Source organism: Chelonoidis abingdonii, chromosome 20 (genome assembly GCF_003597395.2).
Source record: "Chelonoidis abingdonii isolate Lonesome George chromosome 20, CheloAbing_2.0, whole genome shotgun sequence".
NCBI classification, from domain to species: Eukaryota; Metazoa; Chordata; order Testudines; family Testudinidae; genus Chelonoidis; species Chelonoidis abingdonii.
The window spans coordinates 8,265,116-8,290,126 of NC_133788.1; the positions used below are offsets into that span (position 1 = coordinate 8,265,116).

General features: G+C 44.6%; 1 protein-coding gene across 2 annotated transcripts in view; it reads left to right on the top strand.

Moving 5' to 3' along the window:
• Positions 1–13,100: 13,100 nt before the first annotated feature.
• The window catches only part of CLIP2 (CAP-Gly domain containing linker protein 2), a 123,737-nt gene continuing 111,826 nt past the window's right edge, over positions 13,101–25,011 (top strand). For both annotated transcript variants that reach the window (XM_032786954.2, XM_032786953.2), the window contains exon 1: positions 13,101–13,545. The gene's annotated coding sequence lies outside the window, so the exon portion shown is untranslated. The remainder of the gene's footprint in view (positions 13,546–25,011) is intronic.

Here is a 25,011-nt window from a genome sequence, read left to right on the forward strand (position 1 = left end):
TATATAGATTTCCATTTATCAGTTTTAAATTTGTTGCCTTTCAGTTTTGTTGACCATCTCCTGTTCTTGTCTAATGGGAAAGGGTAAATAGGGGCACACAATTTACCTCCTCTGATCCATGCATTATTTTGTATTCGTGTGATATGTCCCTTCTAATTCACACTGAGAGAAACTCGCCCCAGGCAGAATCCCGGCATGAGGCCCATACACCACTTCTATCCTACTGAAGCCCACGAGTAAGTATGTGTTTGAATGTTTGGGGCCACATTTGCAAAAAGTGATTCAGCTGCAGAAGGCTGCTCTGTCTGGTTCATTCATGCACGAGGCACACTTTGCTGCTGATGTCAAGGAAAGGAATACACACATCACCTGCTTTGGTCTTGCTCCAGAAAGTTAAACTATTTTTAAAACTTCAGGAAGCTAAATGATGGATGGATCTGGTTTTTATTTACTCCCCATGCAGAATATAACCTACAGTATTTCATAAAATATTAACCATCAGTTTATGTCTGATTTATAGAGCATCCTATTCCAAAGGGATGCTCTTTGCAATCATACTTTTTGTACCTTACTTAGCAGTAGTAAAAGAGCATGCTGCTCCTTTTAAGCACTGTGTATGTGTAATGTGGAATGGGTGCAGTCTGCTCAGGAGCACAGTACTGGGATCTAGGAACTCCTCAGTTCTAATGCTAGACCTCACTGGCTGTGTGGCTCAGTTTCCCCATCTATGAAATGAGAACAGTAGTAGATACTTAGGGGTGTTGTGAGGATGAATTGGCTAAAGGTTGTAACAACAATAGCTAGCTCTTACAGCATTTTTCATCCATAGATCTCACAGCCCTTTAAAACAGAAGTCAGTATCATTATCCCCATATGGAGAAGTGCCTCACCCCACAGGACACTCACAGAGCTGGAAAAAGAACCCAGGTCTCCTGAATACTAGTCTAGTACTCTCTCCATTACGCCACAGTGTCTTGCACTGCATGTTGAAGATAAATGCTAAATACTATTAGACTGACACGACTGAAAGGTATCAAGCATGTGCAACACTCAGAGTACATCTACACTACCCGCCAGATCGGCGGGTAGCAATCGATCTATCAGGGATCGATTTATTGCGTGTAGTGTAGACGCGATAAATTGATCCCCGATCGCCCTCCCGTCAACTGCTGAACTCCAGCTCGGCGAGAGGCGGAAGCAAAGTCAACGAGGGAGCCGCGGCAATCGACCCCGTGCCGTGAGGATGCGAGGTAAGTCGAACTAAGATACGTCAACTTCAGCTACGCTATTCTCGTAGCTGAAGTTGCATATCTTAGGTCGATTCCCCACACAGACCAGGGCCTGGCGTCAACTGTAGGTACAGTATTCACAGTGAGACCTAGCATTATAGTATGTGCCATGAAGCCCCCTAGTGGTGATTCTGTCTAGTATCAGGATATCCATGCAGGTAAGACGTTGTACAGCTAAGCTGGCAGGAGGCTGAAACCGTGAGAGAGTTCCTGGATTTGATATCTGTTATGGCATTTAACTGACAAACTCCACACTCCACTGGACTTTCTCCATACTTAACATTCTAAAAGCAAGAAAAACACATGGCAAAATAGTTTGCCTCCTCAGCCTGATTGTATCAACATTTTAACCCAAGTGTTTTTTGTCACTGCTTTCCCTTACACATGGTGTTCATGCTCCAGCAATATCCTATGGCAGAATGAGGTCATTCAGGGCCCTTCACTACTCTTCTGTCAAGAGAAATACATCCTTACTCCATAAAGAAATAGTCTCTCTCCTATGAAAGTAATGCACTAATTCTCTAAACCTTTTACTGTTTCTTTAACAAAGGAGATCAGAGATTAGTGGGTGGTGGAGCCAGCTGATGACAAAAACAGCGTGGTGAGAAAACTGAAATTCCAATAGATGTTGGATATTTCCCCTGTATTAGAAGAGAGCATTGCTGCTGCATATGGCCACTTCTGTTAAAAGAACAAAATACAATGTAATCATTGTCACCAAGAAAAACCCTGAGGCACATTCCTCTTCCCACCATTAGTCTGGAAATAGGATTTGCTCTGGGGTTTCATCTGTCTGTTTATACCCTGCTCATTACTGTGACATCTGAGGGGTTGGGTCAAGGTCTTCGGCTAAAACCAAATACCATATACATGGTCACCTGTAAACAGGAAAGACAGCGTAAGTCTAGCATTAGAGGGGTAGCCGTGTTGCTGTAAGTCTAGTGGTTACTGTTGGCAGATGAAAATTAAGAGACATCAGGATGTTCTTTGTAGGACTTTGAGCAAGTCTTACCAATTTCTTTGCCAAGTGGGGAATAATGATATGGTCCTACATTGGCGATACTCTGATGCAAGATGTTACTCACTAGCCAATTCTTTTTTGGGAGCCCTACTATTTTGGAGTGCTAAGAGGCCAAGAAATCAAGCTTATTGCATGTAATAATTTATAAACAGACAGGGTCAAATTTTCTAGGGCACGGCCCCTGGAGTTGTGGCCAGATTTTCAAAAGAGCTGAACACATTGGGTACTGAGCTTTTTTTGAAAATATCTGGTCCTTCCTTCGGTGCCTAAATGGGAGCTAAGCTCTTTTGTAAATGCAGTCCCAGCTGTGGATGCTGAGTTCTTCTGAAAATTCTAGCCATGGAAATTGGAGTGAGGGGATGTTTTCAGCCTGGCTCTTATCCCCACTCTTTGATTTTCTAAAGCATCCAGTTTATCCAAAGAAAATGGGAGTCTCTTGTCCCCTTGCTCACTATGTCCATAGTTCTAGCGCTAGAAACATCTGGTTCTTCTATTTAGTCTCCGATTAAAAACAGCAGTTGTGTCAGGGCCTATACAACAGGCAAGCAGGCTGCTTTCTTCACACCATATGATAGGGGCCCTGAGCATTACAAACCCCAAACTATAAGGACTGAGAGGTAAGAGTCTCTTGTTCCCTGCAACAAAAAGAAAACTCCATTGGTGCATAGCTGAGGCAGCAGCAGGAAGGAGTCATCTTATCATATTCTCTAAAGATAACCCTCCCTATCCATGAGCCTGAACTAATCCTGATTTCCAAAGCAATTCAGAGTTGCCCCATTCATTAATAATACCTTTTTGTAAGGTATAGGGTAGCAGGTAAGAGATTAATCAAAGAATAAGGTGAGTGGGGTTGGATGCAGCCTCGTCCAGTGGATAGAGCATAAGACTGGATATCAAGAGAGCTGGGGCTGGCTTCTCCTGTGTACGTCAGGCTTAACTGATTAAATTAAGGGAAATGCACCAGTATGAGGAGGAGACTCGGGCTCTGGGGTTCTAGTCCTCCATCTGCCACTGACTCATAGTGCAGCCCTGGGCAAATCATTTAATTGTTTCCTGCCTCAGTTTCCCCATATGCAAAATGGGGATAATTATACTTTCCCACCTTTGTAACGTGCTTTGAGCTCTACAGTGGGAAAGTCCTCCCCATAAGTACTCCTTTTTAGCTGAACTGGCACAATCAGCAGCCTCAGTCCTCTGAGAATCATAGATTATTAGGGTTGGAAGGGACCTCAGGAGATCATCTAGTCCAACCCCCTGCTCAAAGCAGTACCAATCCCCAACTAAATCCCCAAATGGCCCCCTCAAGGATTGAACTTACAACTCTGGGTTTAGCAAGCCAATGCTCAAACTACTGAGCTATCCCTGCCCCCTAGAAGAGAGTAAGGTTCTGATCTTGCAGTCCTTACTCAGGGGAAACCAGCAATATTAGGGCAGCATTAAGAATAGAAAATGAAAGTGAACATGCTATAAGTTTATGGAGTATTGCTGCTTGGTTACATCCTCCCCTTAATTTTATATTGGGGTTTACCTTCTCTCCCAAGCATAGGAGGTTACACATATTAGCATCAAGTGTCCATTCAGCCTCTCACTGCTCTGACCCTCCTGAGTCAATTTTCAATTTGGTTCTGCCTTCCCAGGTGTTTGATACCCCTATCTGGATTGCATCTGCACATTCAATGACAGCTGGGAGGAAGGGTGGTCTAATAGCTAGAGCCCTGGACTGGGACTCAGGAGGCTTGGCTTGTATTCATGGCTCTTCTACTGGCCTGCTGGGTTACTTTGGGCTTGGACACGTCACTTCATCTGTCTATGCTTCAGTTCCTTCATCTGTAAATGAAGATAATGATACCGACCTCCTTCATAAAGCGCATTGAGATCCACTGATGAAAAGTGCTAGGTAAGAGCTAGTATTGTTATTATTGGTTCTGCCACGGGCTTTGTGTGTGATCTTGAGCAAGTCACTTAGACTCAGCTCCCAAAATTGGGGTGAGATTTTCTAAAGGGCTCAACATATTGAGTGCTGAGCAGTTTTGAAAATTCGGCCCCAGTGAAAGCTGCTGGGTGCTGAGCACTCTTGCTCCTTTTCAGTGGATAACCACATTGAACTGCCCAGTTGTTACACTACGGGCAGCTTTATCAGGTTGCTCTTGCATAGAGTCTGTTCAACATTGCCTTACGATCAACAGGGATGTTGCAAGAAGGTTTATTTTAAAAATGTAGAACAACGGGAACCAGGAGTGTTTTAATGAATAAATTATACAGGTGTCTTAAAGTCAAGTAATAGTTAAGATACGCGTTTAACTTGAGCAGAGGTGAACAATAATGGAAAAGAAGCAAGTGAGCTCTTCTCTGTCTTCACAATTCCTCAGAAGATTGCCATGATCCTTCAGCATGTTTCCACCCACCGTCTCTCAGTGATCTTAACGAGCGTGTAGGAATGCACAGCGCTGAGCAATGTGGAAAGTTTCACTAATCCTAGTGTAGAGAGCCCCACAGTAGAGTCTTGGGGCCAGGTCCTACATCCCGTTAAATCAATACCAACAGTCCAATTGTCTTCAGTGGGAGTGGGATTAGACCTTCAAACTAGAACATACTTTAAAAATATAGTTGTAACACCGATTGGCCCCATCCATACTCGGGGTCAGATTTTCAAAAGAATTCAGCACCCACAGTTGGGGCTAGATTTTCAAAAGAGATCAGCTCCCATCAGGCACCAAAGTCAGTGGCACCCAATGTCAGAGCATTCAGGGGGTCTGAGGCAAAGCAGGGGAGTTGCAGCGCTTGTACTCACCCAGCGGCGATCCGGGTCTTCGGTGGCATTTCGGTGGCCGGGGCCCTTCAGTCACTCCGTGTCTTCGGCAGCACTGAAGGGCAGGGCTGGCTCTAGCGCCGCAAGCGCGCGCGCGCACACACACACACACACACACACACAAAAGCTGCGATGGCGATCAGGGGCAATTCGGCGGCAGGTCCTTCGCTCCGCCAGGGAGCGATGGCCCCACTACCGAATTGCAGCCGGACGTGCCGCTCCCCTCTTCATTGGTTGCCCCAGGCACCTGCTTGCGAGGCTAGTGTCTGGAGCTGTCCCTGCTGAACGGCACCCCACTACTGAAATGCCGCCAAAGACCCAGAGCGACTGAAGGGCCCCCCGCCGCCCAAATGCCACCGAAGACCCAGACCACTACCAGCCAGGGCTCGCGGGGCCCCTACGAGGCTCAGGGCAAATTGCCCCATGGCCCCCCCACCCTGGGCGGCCCTGCCCAATGTGCTGAGCTGTCTTGGAAATGTGGCCATAAGTATCACAGTGGGGGCTGCTGGGTACTAGAGAACTTTTGAAAAGCTGGTTCTTGTTTCGGTGCCAAATGGGAGCTGAACCCTTGAAAATCTGGCCCTACCTGGTCAAAATGTGTTGGAAACTGGTTTAGCTGGAGCTATATTTAAGTTCTGCTCACACTCTGCTTTTTAACTTTATTCCTGGCTCAGCATGAATGAGGCCTAAAGTAGTTTCCAATCCCAAGAGCAGCAAATCCTTCCAGCTCATCTGGATCCAAAGAATGAAATGCCTCATTTTTTTGGAATCGTTCTTTTAATTCTACTTTTCCCACTAATGCCGGAATTTGTACTTTGCCTTGCGGTGCAGTATACTATTTATAGCTCCAGTGCAATTGTTTAGGAAGAACTTTATGCTGTCATTGCTACTGCATCAATGAGCTGGTGGGAATGAAATAAGTGCACAGAGGAAGCAGACAAAGTTATGCAACATTTCCAAGTATGGTCATTTCATTTTGATATTCTCTAGACAAACAAGTAGATTTCCACCCCCAACCACCTAAGTCACAATCACAGGAATATATATTCAGAAACATGAATGTTTAAGATTCACGGGGATCTTCTGGGCTCACTTCAGAAAGAAGAGAAGAGCTTCTTTTTCCATACTGATAGCCATGCATAACTGCTACTTAACATAAATATTCTTTTAAGAGCACTTGTAGTTGCAAACACACAGCCTGTAAGAATTCAAACCTGCCACTTCTCATATTATATCAAATCAGGCCCCTGTGGCCTTCCCTCACTCCAATCAAACACACCTGTGTTCAAGTGGTCTTTAAAAGATCCTGTGCCACATTCTCTCTCTCTCAGAGTGATGTAAACCAGGGGTAACTACAATGAAGTTAGGGGAGATGCACCAGTGTAAAAGCTTGGAGGACACCAACAGAGCAAGGAAGAACTTCCAGCATCCCATGTCGCAGACAACTGTCATCAGGGCAAATCTCCACCCACCAAACTTTTCTCGTTTTGGCCTTTGGTAATTGACATTAGCAGAACTAGCCATCAGAACTAACTTCCATTCAATGACACTTGGGCTACAGGACCCTAAGGATAAGAAGAAGGGTAGGACTGTCAGGAGAGAAGTCCCTGGTGGGGAGCAGAGTGCGGCCGAGATGTCGTAGTTACACTGGTGTAAAAGTGAAAGAAAAGAGGAGTGCTTGAAATTGTTTTGGGGTGGGGAAGTCCAATTAGGGTGACCAGATGACAAGAACAAAATATCGGGACACACTGGGGGCGGGGGGGGCGGGTGTGAAGCACCGAAGAAAAAAAAAGAAAAAGCCAGAGTGCAAAATATCGGGACAAATGGTGTCCCGACCATACATCGGTCGGGACACGGGACAAACAACTAAGTATCGGGACAGTCCCGATTTTATTGGGATGTTTGGTCACCCTAAGACCAATAGGGTTAGGGTGGAAATAAGAAAAATAGCAAAGGATTTAAAAACAAAAAGAAAAAGGAAAATGTTACAATCAAACAAATGCAAAAATAGAAAATAAAAACCAACATAATGGAAAGAGCTGAAAAAGCCCCACAGACCAGATAATTAGAACGGATTTTAAAGAGTCTTGGGTTGCATCCCTTCCCCATTCCTTTGTATTCTCCCCAGTTAAGCCCCAATACTTCAGTTGGATTCATGTGGATGGACTCTGCACAGGGTCCTACTTCAGGCAGTGGGGCTCTGCATAGGCACAGGGGGACATGGATTGTGAGCTCTGAGGCTGGGATCCTATGCAGTGTATGTGCTGTACCTAGCCCTGCTTTGGGTGATGTAAAAACAACAATACATATTGAGGAGATTTGAATGAATTAGCAAATGTCAGACCTGGTCCAGCAAGAAGTTATTCATAGGTCCCCATGTGAAGTGATAGATCCTCCCCTCCCCCCAAGAACATCTTGCACTATCAGGGCCATAGAAAGAGTAATCCTTTGAAGTAATGACAAATTCATTGTGTTTCAAGACATCTCGTTAGCCCTCCTGGTGATTTGATTGAGGATGCGCTGAACAAAAGAAAAAAAATAGGTAAGAGTTTGCATCCATTTCATTTCTGCTTCCCCCGTTCAGAGATAACATAGATATAGCAATTGAGGGTACGTCTACACTGCACGATTATTTCGAATTAGCTTAAACCGATATTACAAAACAGATCTAATAAAATCGGTTTAGCGCGTCCACAGTGGGATCCCGAAATCGATTGTTTGCGTCCATGGTCCAAAGCTACCATCGATTTCAGGAGCGGTGCACTGTGGGTAGCTGTTCCTCAGCTATCCCATAGTTCCCACTTCCGTGTTGAGAGCACAGTGCCTGATGGGGCAGAAAACACTGCCCCGGGTGGTGCTGGGTACAGCCTCACCCCTCCCTTTGTGAAGGCAGCAGACAACCCTTTGGCGCCTTTTTCGCGGAGTGCATTGAGCAAACGCCATAGCACAGCAATCTTTCCCTTTTTTTTTTCACGTGGTGGTGGGGGGAAATAAACTGAGGAGCTGTTCCCTGAACCACGCCAGACACTGTGTTTGAACCTACAGACATTGGGAGCTCAGCCAAGAATGCAAATAATTTTCAGAGACTGCTGTGGACTGTGGGATAGCTGGAGTCCTCAGTACCCCCTCCCTCCCTTCATGAGCGTCCATTTGAGTCTCTGGCTTCCCGTTACGCTTGTCACGCAGCGCTGTGTATCCTGGAGTTTTTTATTCAAACGCTTTGGCATTTCGTGTTCTGTAACGGAGCTGGATACAACAGATTTGTCTCCCCATACAGCGATCAGACCTAGTATCTCCCGTACGGTCTATGCTGGAGCTCTTTTTCGATTTCAGACTGCATCGCCAGCCGTGCTGATCAGAGCTCCACGCTGGGCAAGCAGGAAATGTAATTCAAAAGTTCGCGGGGCTTTTCCTGTTTACCTGCCCGCTGCATCCGAGTTCAGATTGCTGTCCAGAGCGGTCAGTGCTGCACTCTGGGATGCCGCCCGGAGGCCAATAACGTCGATTTCCGTCCACACGAACCCTAATCCGAGTTATCGCTATCGAATTTAGCGCTACTCCTCTCGTTTGGGAGGAGTTCCGAAATCGATTTAAGGAGCCGTTTAAGTCGATATTAATGACGACGTCGTGTGAATGGATACAGCGTTAAATCGGTATATCGGCCATTAAACCGATTTAAAGTCGCAGTGTAGACCTGGCCATAGATGTCATGCGTCTGCTCTTTTCTTTTCACTGTGTGTGTGTGTGTGTGCGTGCTGAATATTCCCCTGGTTTCTATGTTACTTTGTCTGTATAACATTTCAATCCATCAGAACCATTAAAAAAAACCCGGCCCTGAAGATTTGCAGTGATCCCAAAAGCTAATGCAAATCCAGTCACTGAATTGAAATAACGTATCAATCAAGCAGAGAGAGTTTTGACTACCTATAAAAAGCCACTTTTCAAAACAAAATGTACATCCCATCACTTAAAGCTCAAGGCAAGTCTATGCTAGGAGGATGGTTAAGGCAAATACAATAGGCTAGAAATGTTCATTAGAGGCCCTAATCCTGCAAACATTTATGCATATAATAGCCTCATTGACTCTACTGGCAGTTCTCACCTGTGTAATGTTAAGCAAATGCGTAACTATTTGCAGGACAGGGGTGCTCTGATTCTGATTTGGAGTCTGCTAGTGCAGGCTCCTGTACCTATGCAAAGCTCCATTGAATAGGGCTATCCAGAAAACAACTGTTTTCCAAAAAAAAGTCTGAGGTTTCAAAATTTGTTTTTGTTCCACTATGCGAAAAAACGGAGACCTTCCAAAATGTTTTGTGAAAAAGCATGCCTGAGAGACTGGCTCCGTAGCCTGCTGGTTGGGGTGCTCACCTGTGATGTAGGAGATGCAGGTGTAAGTCCTGCCTACAAATCAAGCAGAGGAGGGACTTGAACCTAGGTCTCCCAGCGTACCTGACAGCTGTGCTATTGGTAAATCTGCATGGGGGGGATTCCAGTCTGTCAGCAGAATTTCCATCCTGGACCTGAGAAATGTAATCAAAACAGATACATTACTGCAAAACCTCTTGGTTTTGACACAATGGCATTTTCAATGGAAAAAGTGTAGTGGAAAGTTTTTTGACCAGCTCTGTATTGAAGTCAATGGGCCTGATTCTCCTCTCACTTACCCAAGTTTTACATTAATATAGACTAGTGTGAGGGAGAGGAGAATCTCGCCCACTGGGACTCCACAGGTTTTCAGGGATTCTGAGTAGCAGATCCCAACTGTAGGATCAGGGCTCTAAATTGTAAATTCCTTCAAGCAGGGACTGTGTCCTCCTATAAGTGTGTACAGTACCTAACACAACTGGCCTCTCATCCTGGCTGAAGCTACCCTGGTGAAATGCAAATAAGAGTCACTTTGATAGATGGCTGTTTATGAGAGGAGCTCTCAAGAGTACTGGAAGTTTTGCAGGAGAAAGCAACGTGCTCTTGTAACTCAAGTCTTCTGCTCATGAAATGCAAAAACATTCAGGAACATACCAGCTCCTGATGTACTTGCCTTTAAAACAGGCTTAGTGGAATTCAGTTTATTTTTAAGCATTTTTTCCTATTTTTATCTACTTAAACGTTCAGAGTGGTGGGAAATTGTGGGTGGCAGTGGTCAGACAATAATTATTTAATGACAGTAGATGCTGAGATTCAAAAAGTTAAAGCTTTAAAACTATTAAAAACACAAATTGTCAACATCACTTATCAAAATACATAAAGTCAATGGCCTTAAATCACTGAGTTCTCAAGCTGCAGTTTTCGTACTTTGCCTGTCTGCAAATTTTGACTATTTTTGATGGAAAATATTTTTTCTTCAGTTTGTGTGCGCATCATGAAATCAACATGTACTGCTAAAAATCTAATCTTTCCAAGCCTACCTTTAAAGCATTTTAGATCATTACAAGGACCCAGGACTAATTTAAAGGGAAAGTGAAATGAGGAAATGACATTCAACCATTGTGCAGACCACAAACTGTTCTCAGATAAAATACAACACAAAATTTGCTGACCTTATATGCTGTAATGGAGAGAGGACTGTGAATGAAATTATATATATGGAAATTTTAGTACCAAGACTGAAATATCACATTAAAATATTTCATAAAATTGTGCAATTGACCTAAAATTTAAATCCAGGGAGGTTACAGAGGGATTTATTTAAGCTGCATAATTCTAACTAATGTCCATTTTGTAACATCTTATCCGAACGCACATTAAAAAGAGAGGTGACATTTTCAAAGCTCTTTGTGTGTCTGAATCCCTGAGGTAGCTTTGAAAATCTCTTATCTAGCTTGTATAAGGCACTTTTCATCAGTAGATCTCAAAATGTTTTACAAAGTGAGGTTATGTGTTATTATCCCTGTTTTACAGATGGGGAAACTGAAGCACAGAGACAATGAGGAGTCCAGTGACACCTTAAAGACTAACATTTATTTGGGCATAAGCTGAAGAAGCAGGTGTTTTACCCATGAAAGCTTATGACCAAATAACTCTGTTAGTCTTTAAGGTGCCACCGGACCCCTTGTTGTTTTTGTGGATACAGACTAACCCAGTTACCCCTCTGATACTTGAAGCACAGAGAGATGATGTGACTTGCCTAAGGTTAGCCATGCGGTCAGTGGCAGAGCCAGCAATAGAACCAAGGACTCCAGTTTGTAATCTAGGCTTCTCTCCACCAGGCCACAGTGCCCCCCAACTTTGCTGCACCCACCATTGAAATACAGTAATGTGGGGGTAGGACATGTAGCAACTTTTTAACATATCGAAGAAGAAATGCCTAGGAGTCAGGTGACCTGGGTTCTGAGTTTGAGCAGGTCTTTTCACCTCTTTGTGTTGGTTTCCCCGCCTGTAAAATGGGACATGAGAATAGCTGCCTGCCTCGCAGGGCTTTTTTCAGGCTTAATTCACTGATGTTGGTAAACTCCATTGAGATCCTTGGAGAAAAAGTGCTATGGAAGTGAAGCACCTTCGGATCTCTAATGCTGACTTCTCATCCAAAAGAGTGCACCTCTGGCAGCACAGAGATACCCCATACCTGCAGAAGCACTACTTTCTAGGAACTCAGAGGGCAAAGTGCCATTTCCTGCAGCACCTGCCTCTGCCTTGCAGGTTTTGCCAGCCAAGCAGCAATTCAGCTCACCTGTGTCTGCTTACAAATCTGAGAGCATCAGCATGGTGATAACATAGCAAAAGGCATATCTCTTCCAAACTCAGATGGACGTCATCTTTTCCCATCATTCCTGGGTTTTAAACTAAGAACTGAATCATAAGCTGCAGGCGGTACCTTTTGACTGAGCTCCCTAGAAACATTCTAGTTAAGTTCTCCAGAGGCAAATTGTCTTTTTCAAGCCAGAAGGTATTTCCTGCTTCCTCCCCCTCCTTTACACAAATAAATAATAATCATCATCATAAGTTAAAAAATACCCAGAAAGTTCAATGTAGTTTAGAAAAACCCCGCCTTGAATTACTTGGAGCAAAACCAAAATGATGAGGAAAGGGGGCTACTTGAAGGTCCTTGAATGAAGAACCAGGCATCTCTGTTGAGTGGAAAGGGAAGTTTCCTCCCCATTCCACCCCTTTTTGAGGGGCAGGGAGTAAAAAGTATTTTAAGATCAGAGCTGGGTGAAGCCAGGAGAGTTGGGGGTCTGTAAGGTGCCACAGGATTCTCTGCTGCTTTGGCAAAGGGCTGTGAACTTTTAGGTGAGGCTAGGCAGCCTTCCAAGTGGGTCTAGGACTACTTATTATTTTTGCGGGGGAGACTGTGAAACTGGATGACTCTGACTGACTTTCAGTTTGTTTGTTTTTTTAAGGGGAGAAAGGGGGTGTTTGAACCTGAAACTCAAGAGGCATAAAGTAGCCCTCAGCAAAGCCTTTAAAAGAAAACACAGAGCCCAGTGAGGCTTCTGTGGCTCAGTACAGCTGCTTGGCCTACAAGGTAGTTTTAAAAATGACTTCCACTTACTATAGGGGATTTTTTACACTGTCTCTCCTACATGGTAATTAATAATTGTACAAAGAGCACCTGGCCTTGGGGGTTGTCAGAGTGCCTCTTAGGTTCTGATGCATTCAGCCTTGCAACACACCTGTAAGAATTGCTCGTCTTCATTGGTAGATGGGGAAACTGAGGCACTAAGCAGCGGAGAAGTGATTTGTCCAAGGCCCCTCCGTGCATCGGTAGCAGAGGTAGGAATAGAGTCCTTATGCAGGTCTTCTGATTCCCAGTGTTGTAGCTTGGCCTCTATCCCTTATTCCATTAAAAACACCTAGGGCCCTTTAAACAAAACCCTCACTGAAACTGACCTGTGGAGATTTTCTCCTCAGCTGCCTGGGAGCATTGTACGGGGATCTACATTTTCCAGCCTCCCGCTTGCTTTTGTTGCTGGGCTCAGGCCTGGGAAACGGGAAGATTAAGGTTTGTGTGCAGCTCTGACAAAAACAGCTGGAATGCCCCTCCCTCCTCTGCTCCTTCCCCTTTTGTTCCAAGCAGGCGGGGAAGGGGGATTCGCAGAGCCCAGCGTTAGACAGACAGTGACTGAGTCTCTTCAGAGATAACCATCACCTTGCTAGGAGGCGAGCCAGCCAGCCCCAGGGACTGCAGTGCCTGTTCCCCTCCCCAGGGCCTGCTAGGGAGAGGGGGGAGATTCTGCTCTACAGTCCCTGGGCTTGTGTGGCAGCAGCATCCTCCAGCTCTGGCTGCCTCGGTGTCGTCAATTCCCTCCTGCTCCCGCTTCTCTCCCTCGCCTGGATGCAGCCAGCGTTAGCCTGAGGGAGTGGCAGGCTGTATTCCAGAGGGCTGCAGCCTCAGGCTAGGGCTGGAGGGAGGGGGGGAAAAAGGGGCTTGCAAGCAGCCGGGAGGGCTCCCCCACAGCCCCCCTGCAAGCTGGATGCTAAGGAAGAAGGTAAGAAGGGCCAGGGTTGAGGGAGGTGAAGAACACAGCAGCAAAGGGGATTTGGGGGGCTCATTATGCAAGCCCATGCTGCTCTAGGAATTATTTGGGGGGCAGTTCTGTGGCCTGTGTTATCCAGGGGCTCAGATTAAATGATGACAATGGTCCCTTCTGGCCTTGGAATCTATGAATCTTGAGCCAGCAACAAAGGAGAGGGGGGAATGGATGAAGCTGGTGCGGTTCCCTGTTGGAAAATGCCAGGGGTGGGGCACTGAAGTCTGGCATTGCATCTCCTTGCTACAGGATTGTTCATGGCAAAGCATTGTCCTTGGGCCGGGGAAAGAAAAGGCCACCGTCCTTACGGTAGGCTGGGTTTTGTGCTAGGGATGCTGCTGCCTGCCTTTGGCTTGGCAGTGATTAAATGTGGAAGGCTGCGTGTGGTGGGCAGAGACTGTTACAGGAGATTTTTGTTTTAAGATGTGCAGTCGGTCCCTGCCCGCCCCCCCTCCCTGGAACACACCCACCTGAACGCAACCAACACTGCAATCCTGGCTTGGTTTGGCTTGTAACCTGCACGCATGGGTGTAGGTTTGACAGTAAGGACATACGCATGCTCACAGAATGGCTCCATTCTCTCTTTAATTCCAAGCAGGGGGAACAAACAGGGACCTGAAACCAGAGAGATGGGAATGACATTGGCCGTCATCATCTATTGCTTAACTCGGACCAAGTTCTGGTTTCAAACAGGAGCTGGGTTTTTCTATTGTGTGCTGGCTTTTTGATTGCGTGGCACTCGTTGGCTGCCGGGCTGGGCATCGCTGCTGATTTCGGGTTGTCTCATCATTTAGAGGTTGGCATTGCTGTGCTACAGGATCAGTTTTCTTCTTGTCTGTAGCTGGGAAATGCCATTCTAAACAAAGGCAGCCTGGAATGTATTGTTCGTATTTCTATAGAGCTGCAGGGGTATATGGTGCTTCGTATAAATAATACACCATAAAGGTCCCTGCCCCTTTCAGCTTCCGTTCCAAACATAGGAAGGGGCTAATGGTGCATCTGGACAGGCCCCATGAACACGAGTGAGTGAAAGGCAGAGGCGCCCGTTATCTTTAGCTATCTAGGCAGGCTGGTCCAAGCTGTGTTTGGAAATGGCTTGAAGACAACGCACTATATCAGTGCTAAGCACTGTTTGCTGTTCTGCTGATTGTCAGTCTGGTAGTCCTGTGAACGCCAGTTTAGAAATTATTCCTGTTGAGATGAGTGTCAGGTTTCATCAGCCCAGCCTGCATGGTTGGAAAGGAGGGTTTTCTCAGGGGTGACTTGCATTTGAAGGGGGGTTTAGCTTTGCAGTGTCTGCCCCTAGCTTTTGCTCTCTTTGCTGCTCCTCTATCCAGCTGCGCTCATGAAGAGCCCCTTCTAATTGGCACGCTTCAGCCCGGCCCTGTCATTGCTGAGGAGGAGCTGCCTGGCCTGTTCATAAACTGGGGTCTATTATTTGGCAGTTTAAAACAATTGCTGCCTGATGCTAAGCTGCTTGAATGTAATCCATTTGTATTAGCCAGGTCTAGCAAGGAGCAGGTCTGCAGTCAGACAGCCGTGCTCTCCTCAACCAATGGCACTGGGCCTGGCAGAAACTACTAAGGGTGCAGGACTTCAAATGGGCAGCATGGAGGCAAGCCACAGGTTAAAATGTTAGCAAGAGCCATTATAAAAATGCCAATCATGAGCCGTGTGAGGGGTTTGAGCTATGAGCTTGGAAGGCTGAGGGCTGTTGTTTCGGAACTAGTGTAAACCTGTATATTCAAAGGGACACTGTTGTGATAAAAATCATGGCCTGGATTATCTGATGAGGCCAAGATTCAGTTGTGTCTCCTTATATTCTGCTTGGCTGTATGCCGTCTCCAGGCTGGGGGGCTGTTCTAACCCAGTGGCTCTCAAATTTTCCAGACTACTGTACCCCTTTCAGGAGTCTGATTTATGTTGCGTACCCCCATGTTTCACCTCACTTAAAAACTACTTGCTTACAAAATCAGACGTAAAAATACAGAAGTGTCACAGCACACTAGTACTGAAAATTGGCTTATTTTTATGATATAATTATGAAAAATCAATTGGAATATAAATATTGTGCTTACGTTTCAGCGTATATAGAGCAATATAAACAAGTGATAGTATGGGATTGTAGTTTGTACTGACTTTGCTAGTGCTTTTTCTGTAGACTGTTGTAAAACTAGGCAAATATCTAGATGAGTTTTTGTACCCCCTGGAAGGCCTGTGCATACCCTAGGGATCCATGTATCCATGATTGAGCATCACTGTTCTAACCTACACCACCTGGCAGTGGTCCTAAATGCACTACTTATATATTAAAGCAATGTGTTAGCCCAGGCAGAGAGAGCTAGGCTAGAACGTGGCTTGTTCTTGTTCACCTCGTTGGTTTGACCTCATTCCCAATGGTCAGATAAAAGCTATTTATGTAAACCATCTATGCCCTGACTGGTTTCAAAGGTCCTGACCACCCAGAGCTGCTGTTGAAGTTAATGGTGGTTACTGGTAGGGAGAGAGAAATAAATTGTGTTCCTGCTCCTTTTTTACTGCTTTGAGTTGGCTTGTGAGTCTGTGGCTTTTATTTCTCCCCCTGGCCCCCACACTTGTTTTTTACATTAGAAATTCAGGTCGTCTTTGTCCTAGAGGACTCTATGCTTGACAATATTACGGCAGTTCCAAAGACACCAGCCAGGATTGGGGCCCCATTGTACCAGATAGTACTTCACAAACTCAGAAGAGACTGTCCCTGCTTAGACAGTGAAATGATGACATTGCATGAGTCAGAGAGTGAGCTGTTGGGAGAGACAAAGCTTTGTGTGTCAGTGCCAATGTAGCTTCATTCATTAACTAATGTTTTGAAGAAAAGATGTCTTGGAAGCTTTCAACTCCTCTGTGGTTTCAGTTGAGGTGTGAGAACTCACAATACACGTGGTCTGAGACAAGTAGTAGTTCTTCCAGCAAAAAGAGAGAAGACCAGAGTTGACATTTCTAGTATTTCTGAGGTAAAAAAAACCCAAGCATGGGAAAAAACCTCTTTGAGGCCTTATAAACAAAGACTCAAGCCTCCTTTTAAATAGAAAGGTTGTGGGTCACTGTTAGTGTGGGCCTATGATGTAAAAACCTAGCTGTTTCTTCACCAACACATTTGCTCCCTGTTTGTGTTCAGAGCTGTCTCTGCTAACTAGTGACACACGTAATTTTTTATTATTGTTTACTCCTCTTAGTCCTGCAGAGCCAACACAGCTCAGAGAGAGTGGTCTGGATTCTATTCTAGATCCCGCCTCATCTCCAGGATTGTTAACTGCTTTATTACTTACAAATTTATTTGGGCATAAGCTTTTGTGGGCTAAAACCCACTTCATTGGGTGCATGCAGTGGCAAATACTGTAGGAAGATATATATATACACAGAGATATCTTCCTACTGCACTTTCCACTGCATGCATCCGATGAAGTGGGTTTTAGCCCACGACAGCTTATGCTCAAATAAATTTGTTAGTCTCTAAGGTACCACAAGTACTCGTTCTTTTTGCTGATACAGACTAACATGGCTACCACTCTGAAACAGGCTTTATTACTGTAGTTCCCCAACAACACATTGTGCTGATCACTGCATAAATTAATAGTGAGAGACACTATCCCAGATATCTCTCTGGTCCAATTAGACAAGACAGGCAAAGGGTGGGTGCAACAGAAGTTAGGTGATTTGCACAAGAAGTCTGCAGCAGATCCAGGAATTGAACCCAGCCCTCCTGAGTCCTATATTAGTGCCCTAGCCACAGAATCATCCTTTCATTCCTAACATGCATTTTTGTTGCAGAATCTTTATTGCTGACAGTGATGCGTGAGCTATAAAAAACCCATTTCAGCTCTCAGATCATTGGTTGATTCTCCAGAGCTAGCAGTTGGGAGGGAAAAAACCATCTTTTTACTTGTAAACTGAACGTGGGTGGTAAGTAGATTGTTAAGAAACAAACACAGAACCCTACCATGTACAGAGTCTGTTTCAACAGTGCACACACACTTTTAACACCGTTACACCTGCTTCTTAGATGGGGGGGCCTTATGCAGTTTGTTTTCATTTTGCTGGGCCGATAAAACTACACAGGTCAATTTCATTTGGTTTATGGTCAGTTTCAGCTTCTGGTTTTCATGTTGTAGCACAGTGCTTCCCTTAGTGGAGAGATGACTTCATTCCACGTGACTCTTGGAGTCATCCCTTATACCAGCACTCATCTCTCATTTTTAGTCTTTTAAAAAAAATGTTTTTTTTTATTAAAAAGCCAATAAAAATTACATTTTTTGCATCAGCCCTATTGCCTTGGAACAAGTCCTAAAGGAACAATATTTTTATTAGCTACTTTCTAAACCGAAAAACAAAATCTGATCCAGCAAATAGCCAGAGTTGGCGCAATTACAGCAGAAGTGAAAGGAACACATTGAAATAAATGTAACCAAGTGTTGTCAAATTGCACTCCTGTGGCTTAACATTGTTGACTCCAGCTTGATGACTTCAAATACTATATCAGTTTGGGTGGGTGGGGGCTGTCTGGGCTCACAACTCAGAGTGCTTCTCTATGGATGTTTTATTATTTCTATTTCAGTAGTATTTAAGTCTCTTGTGCAGTTAGCTGCTGTACAATAGTAAATAAATAATTAATATAATAAAAGAGGCATGACATGCTCAAAGATGTGTAGCAGAGCCAGGAATAAAACTCAGCTCCCCTGAGTCCCACTCAAGTGCCCTATCCCCTGGACCCAGGCTGCCTCCCAGGAAGCAATGACCCATATTAAGGCACAAAAGAGATCTGAGACATTGACATGGCTTAAATTTGTTACTTAATTTTGGGAGAACTATCTGAACTCTGACACTGATTCTTGCAGTGGCCTAGAATGAGTCACTTAACCTGTGTACCTCAGTTTTCCCATCTGTAAAATGGATTTATTTATCCATTACTCATACAGAGTAAGATTTTTTTTTTCAAAAGCATCAGGGCACCTAACTTCCATTGACTCTCAAAGGGCATTTCAGTAATAATTAACTTATTTATTGTGTTAATGTTTCACAGTGTTGCAGGGAAGGCTTCGTTAAACATTTATATTGTACTGAGAATACAGTAAGAAGCTACGTACATGTTACTTGGGGTTTCCCTTTGATTTTTTTTCATCTGTTTTAAATTCTTTTTATCTCATCAGCCCCTTCATGCCACTTCCTACCTGTGCCCGGGCTGATGTGCAACTGTAACTTCCCTCCCAGCACAGCCCCTGTAAAAACCAACTAGCCAAAACGTTGCACCAAGTTTCAGCGCAGTTACTGACAATGCCTTTTTTTGGGAGATCCATTTTTTCTGCTGACCCCTGGTTTATTGCATCAGGCTCTGAAGACTTTTGTGTTTGCCAATTAGTGCTGGAAAGTTTTCAATAATTCTTTGAGCCTGGCAGGCGTGAAAAGCAGCTGCCTCTAGAAACAACCCAGACTTTCCCTTCACTTGGGAGCTCTCCCATTTCTATTCATGACTTGTTAGCGTGTCTCCTGGATGTTGAAGTGCTTCTGAATGTGTAAGTACCCCAGAAAAGGAGGCCTCTACTGGAACAACTTACGAGGCAATTACATCATGCAAAATGAACTTAACGGATTTTTCTTTAGCTTCATTTTGAATATTGAGCATTTTGTGTCTGTAAAATACTGGTTTAATGCATGTAGTCACATCTCTCCACATAGGCTTCCCCAAGACTATAATCTGTTTCTTAGTCATATAGCTTCTGTTTAGCTCTACTATAGTAGTTCTATAGAGCTTCCACTTAGCTTAGTTCTGTAGCTTCTGTTTAGTTTATAGCTAACGAAGTTACTGCTCTAGCTTGGTGGGTAGTGTCAGGCACTGTGTGATCTTGAACAAGTCACTTAACCTCCTTGGCCTCAGTTTCCACATGTATAAAATAAGGGCATCCTTGACTAGAACTAGGATATTTTAGTTAGTGACCAACACAGCAGTCCGTCCTTGAATGGCAGCTTACTGAGGGATAACATGGCATAAATATAAGGGTGTCTCAACCTGTGTGTCACAAGGAAAATTTCTGTCCTTTATTCCCTGCTATCTGTTCCTTAGTGGCCAGAGCCTTGCACTAAATGTGGCACCAAATCTTATGATGCTTTTTGGAAGTGCTGCAGCACTTGTCATGTGGTTTGAAGTAACATGGGGAACCAGTGCAAAGGATTCTGGGATGAATCCAAATATAACCACTTAAGAGTGGATGAATGAGGATTGTGAGTTAAAACGACTATACTTGGGTAGTTTCTTTGCATTTGTGTTTTATTTATTTTAGGAAAAATACTGATCTTTGGCACTGAGAATCTCGGTATCTAGACGAGAAAAGCAGGTGGTTCCATGTTTGGAACAGGGCATGGAAATATTATAGATCATACAAATACATGAGATGCACTGGTTAATACAGCAGCTGGTTAAAGCGGCTAAGTCATTAAACTATTGGAACTAGAATGAATATAGATGAAAAGCACTATCCTATGTGATCAGAACGGCTTCTCCGTAGGATTGCCCATTAATCAGCTATCTGTCGGCCAATCCTGTACTGAACATACTGCTCAGCCTGGGGAAAGTCTGTGCTTAAGTTCAGTAAGACAGCATAGAATGTCATGGAATTTTTTTCCAGCTTTCATTGGGATCTGTGCAAAAGCTTTTTGAACTTGGTAAAGTCTGTTCTATAGGGGAAGCCCTCTGTAAATGCATCCCAATAAATGGTGCTTGAGATAACAAGGGTTCATCTAACCTTCTGCAGATTTTTAGTCTTGAGACCTTTGAAGCATCAACAAGCACATCTTTCCCCTATGAAAATGAAACTTAATACATGAGTTCATTGGCTATTAAGCGCAGGAGGTGTTAGGGCACTTGAAAAATGCCCTTTTGAGACACCAAATTCTAAAGGGCACTCATGGGTGATAGGATAGTTCATGTTTATGGAATACTTAGGATCTAATCTCCCTTAGGGTGCCTGAAGTTTATGGCTTGCCTTGGCTAAAAGAAGTCACATAGCCAGTTTAATGCTCTGAGTTTTTCACTGCATATAACTGTTTACTCTACCAATACAATTGTGTCAGGGGCCCCAGTACAAGAACTGTAGCTGTATTTTGTAACCAGGCTATACTGGCACATCTGGACAGGGCCAAGTCTTTGCCTTGGTTACAGAACATGGTTATGGTCTTGCCTATAGTACAGGGTGGAACAGTGGGATTTGTAGTGCAGAAAGACCGTGAATTTTGGTAAATGACTTTTTCCTGTATAATAAACCTGCTGTAAGCAGTAAAACAACTGCCAGGGGTACAGCTATCAAGAGATGACACCCTAATGATCTAAAAGAAGCACAGTCCTTTAATGCTCCCATTCTGTCTGGATTCTCAGGTCACTCTGACACTTTCCTGACTCTCTTTACTTTTAAATTGTGTTAGATAATGTGAAATTTTACTTCCACCATGCTTCTTCAAGCAGGATCTGCTCACTGTCTGCCTAGCTCCACAAAACGTTAAGAACCAATATATGGGCGCTTTCCAGTAGCACTGTGGCTTGTAGAAACTGTAAGATTAGAAATGTGATTTAAAAACAGGCTGTGCAGCAAAGCTGCTCTTGCAAAAGAGTCCCGTGCTGGTGAAAGATGCCAGATGGATAGCCCCGTCGCAGGATGTGCACACCCCATGCAGTGCAAGCACCCCCACCCCCGAACGAGCTGTGCCTTAGCCCTGATGCAGAGAAAGCAGAAGGAGGGAGTAGTTCACTTTCCTTGCCTATCTGACTGCTGTGCAGAACAGTGATTTCTGTGCTGTGGATGCCCATCTGCTAGGAACTAGCCTGTGTCCTCTGCCTTATATTGCATAAGCCTCTGCGCACCCATCAGATGAGATTGTGGCTCTGTTGCATTAGCACCTAGAGGCCCCACTCTGCTTGAGGCTTCTTTATAGCAGGCACTATACAAATGCAGAGCAAAGTCAACCTGTGCCCCAAAGAGCTTACAATCTAAAAGTCAAACAGTAAGAGGTGGGTGGAATAAAGAAGCTGGCAGGAGGGTGGGCAGTGTAACGATGGTTTGATTTTTAGCACGTTAGTTGTAATAAGTCACTTGGTAGCAGTAATTAAAACTTGCCATCTGCTGACTTGGGCAGGATTTGAACTAGTGACTTTTAGGGGGAATGCCCTTCTTCCAGCTCCAAGCCCCTGAGCCATCCGGAGCTTTTCTTCTGCAGAGGCCTTTTGTTCTGGGACTCTGTAGGCTTAAGCAGGAAACTATATGTGACTAATGCACGCTGGGCAAAAAACATTGTTTAAGTTCCTGGCCTTCATGTCTCCACCGTTATGGGTGGTGGGAATTATATAAATGTGTCCATGTTAACTGTGGTCTGGGGAAATCACAGAGACTCCAGAGAGAGCAGCAGTCAGAGAAGTATGAACCATGGTGGGTGGGTCAACATTTTGTGTGGGAAACTTAATGTGCACTGGTGAGTCAGCAAAGAGGAGGGGGGGTTCTGGGAACTGGTCTCAGTCACGGCCGAGCTGCCCCAAGAATAGTGACAGACAGACAGCAGAACGACTGCAATGGAACAAGAGCAGTGATGGGGCCTCCTCAGAGGCTTAGGGCTCGGTAATAATAGACACTTCACTCTTCCATAGCACCTTCAATTTGATGATCTCAAACCACATAACAGACATCCATGAACTAAGCCTCATGTCATTGCCCCCGTGAGACCTACTCTTATTTTCAGTCTTCATCCGGCACAGCAAGCTGAAATTACTGGCTCAAGTGAAAGTAGAACCCAGTAGTCATCGCTGCCAATACACGCTTCAGTCACAAGACCCATGCTCTAGGGCAGGGGGTCCCAAACTTTTTCCCCTTGTGGTCCACCTGTGCAGCTGTAACAGGCACTGCAGCCCACTGTTAACTCTTCTGGAGGAAAATTATTAATGTTAAGGATTAGAACATATGAACTGTAACACTGTAAATAATGTCCCTGCTTACTTTTCATTGTAACGCTAACAGTTGTAACCAGAGAAATCCCTAGCAACCAGCACTCAGAGAAATGCTTCAAGATCTTTGAAACCCAACAGTTTGACTTGACAGGAGAAGGCAGTTACGCTGGTGGACCACTGGGGACTGTGCTTGGCCCATCTTAGAGCTACAGCCCACGCTTTGGGACCCCCTGCTCTAGCGTTTCCTCTCTCTAGAGCTCTGGGTTCCCCCCTGCATTGGGTCAGCTTTTTGCTTTTGGGGGGTCAGGCAGTGAGTCAAGTTAGTTGTTTCCTTACATTGCTTGTGTTAAGGGCACTTGAAGGGCTTGACTACTGGGGAGAACGCCCGTGTGTTAACTGATCTGATTCTGCATTCAGTGTTGGGTGACCAGATAGCAAATGTGAAAAATTGGGACACGTGTGTGTGTCTGTAAAATTGTGTATATAAGACAGGCAGGCTCAGAATTATGTCTCAGTCAGTCATGGTTCGTCTAATGCAGGGGTTCTCAAACTGGGGTTTGGGACCTCTCAGGGGGTCACGAGGTTATTACATGGGTGGTCTCAAGATGTCATCCTCCACCCCAAACCCTGCTTTGCATCCAGCATTAATAATGGCATTAAATATATAAAAAAGTGTTTTTAATTTATAAGAGGGAGTCGTACTCAAAGGCTTGCTATGTGAAAGGGGTCACCAGTACAAAAGTCTGAGAACCCCTGGTCTAATGGGATTTCTGTAACAAATGTGGCACCTATAGCATACACGGTGGTCTGGTGTGAAGATTCACTCTAGGGCTAACCAGGATGGTCCTTGTCTGTCATGCTTAGATAACATTGTGTCAGTTACAATGCAGTGGCCTTTCCCTGTAGAGACAAGGCATAGGAGGTTAGAAATACATCAGTAACTGGTTCAAGTGCTTTCAGAAGACTCTGGAATTCCGTGCAGTGAGGGGTTCTGAACAGAGTAAAGGCACCTGGTTTCTACCCAGTGGCCTGGCAGTTTGTCAAGTGAAAACTTGATCCTTTGGGAGCCACAGGAAATGAAGAAAGTCTGATGCTCCTTTGTGGTGAGGAGAGTTTGAAATGCTGCCATCCCAAACTGTTCTGCTCTGTTAGTATGATACGTGGAAACACAGGGGCAAGATTGGCTTGTCTTACTTATGTCAGTAATCCCCTTGACTTCAGTGGAAGTACTCCCAGGATTCGACCCTCTCAAGGGTGAATTTACCAGGAGTATGCAAGGGAGAGCAGGTGAGGCAAGTTACACTTGCTCCCCTTTCTCTCCATACACATAGAGCTTAATTCCTCAAACTGCTCTTAGAAATAAGAACCTGTCAGAGCTTTGCTGTCCAATCTCCGTCTTGAAGTTGGATACATCAAACCTTTCAGCAGTAAGACTTTCAATCTGACTTCTAATATAAACCCACTGGGCTAAATATTTTCTTGTCTTGCACTGACCTGTGGGGTGTAAAGTGGGTCAGAATGTAGCCTGCTGTTTTAAGGTGGATCTTTGCTGCCTCTGGGTAAACAGAAGTGTATTCTTCCCCTAAACTTTCTGAATTCCTTATTCTCTTTTGGCCAAATTCTTGTGGTTTAAACTGTTGCAGCTCTGTTGACTTCAAAGGAGCTCTCTTACTGCCAGGTAAAAGATGATAATGAATTCCAGAAAGGAAATGCTCTCACAGAGCCAACGTTTGTTTTAAATGTTCAAAGTTGAGCGAAACTACAATTTCCTTTATCATCCCCACTGCTGTCATGTTTTCCTCACTTAGGTTGCACGTGCCTTTCAATTCCACTCTGCAAAGTGGGACTGGGTTGGGTGCGTGAGTGGAAAAAAGACCTTACTTTTGTTTTCATTTCATAATCAAAACCCAGGGCAGAGGTTAGACTACCAGCCACGAACAAATCAAGCCACGTGCATGAGCCCAGGGTATGACGAATAACTGAGTGAGTGCCAGTGCAAAATTTGATGCTGTGTTAAATGAAACAGTCAAAAGCCAGGAAATTCCCAACGTGAGGTTTTCTACTGGAGGATTTACTCTGCCGTGCAGTACATCTTGTGTATGTTACGGCATGTATTTAATTACAGAAAGAGTCAGATCTAAAAGGGTATGCCATGAATGGTAAGTTGCAGAGCTGTATGATGGACTGTATTTATCATATCTCTTTAACTGCCTCCCTGGGACTCTGCCCACTGTTCTGTCTCCTACCAGGCTCTTTCTAAATAGGGCTGGGTGATAAATGGTAAGTATTTTCCATCAAAAATTTGTAAAGAAACAACCCACCCCCCGTTTTATGAAAAACTTGGGCTTGACTGTTGACGTCTGTGCAAATCTTTCCAATGATTTCAGTAGTCACTGGATCAAGCCTAAGATGTCCTTCACTGATTAAACCAGTAGGACATGCCTTGCCTGCCTGCCGTGGTT